This window comes from Penaeus monodon, chromosome 22, assembly GCF_015228065.2.
Source record: "Penaeus monodon isolate SGIC_2016 chromosome 22, NSTDA_Pmon_1, whole genome shotgun sequence".
Classification (NCBI taxonomy): domain Eukaryota; kingdom Metazoa; phylum Arthropoda; class Malacostraca; order Decapoda; family Penaeidae; genus Penaeus; species Penaeus monodon.
The window spans coordinates 42,257,031-42,257,541 of NC_051407.1; the positions used below are offsets into that span (position 1 = coordinate 42,257,031).

A 511-nucleotide genomic window follows, 5' to 3' on the forward strand; every position below is an offset into this window, starting at 1 on the left:
TTACATCGGTGTGGCGTGGAAGAAGTTTGCGTATATTATGATTTGCACGAAGAAATTTATTCACATAGGACGAGCATGGGTATTGATGCTTTTAGTCTTATCACGTGTTTTATCTGTTAGGAGATGCCTGTAAACGACTACGTATTGATTGACTATGAATTTAACACGTGCGATAAGATGCTACGTTAAAGAAAATGTGGAATATTGTAAAAGACGGCAGGGGAATGAAAAATACATTGATAGAAAAAAATGTATTGTTGTTATGGAAGGGCTGGTCACGAAAAAAAAACAAACAAACTGGCACCTGTGTTCGCAACGGGTTTTCACCTTAGGTCAGTATATATGAGGTGTATGAGGATACCGTTGTTGTAGTAGACATACAGACGTTCAGCAACCAGGTAATAAGATTACGACGCTTATCTCAGTGTAGTTTCAAGACTGTCCAGTTCCCTCTTGCCATCTGTCTATTTTCATTTATTTACCTATTCCCATCGTCTCTCGATGCGCAGAC

At 38.9% G+C, this 511-nt stretch overlaps 1 protein-coding gene across 1 annotated transcript in view; it reads left to right on the forward strand.

The window, feature by feature from the left end:
• Positions 1-332: 332 nt before the first annotated feature.
• LOC119587620 (calcium-binding protein P-like) overlaps positions 333-511 on the forward strand; it is a 1,585-nt gene continuing 1,406 nt past the window's right edge. Inside the window, exon 1 of the mRNA XM_037936328.1 lies at positions 333-398. The gene's annotated coding sequence lies outside the window, so the exon portion shown is untranslated. The remainder of the gene's footprint in view (positions 399-511) is intronic.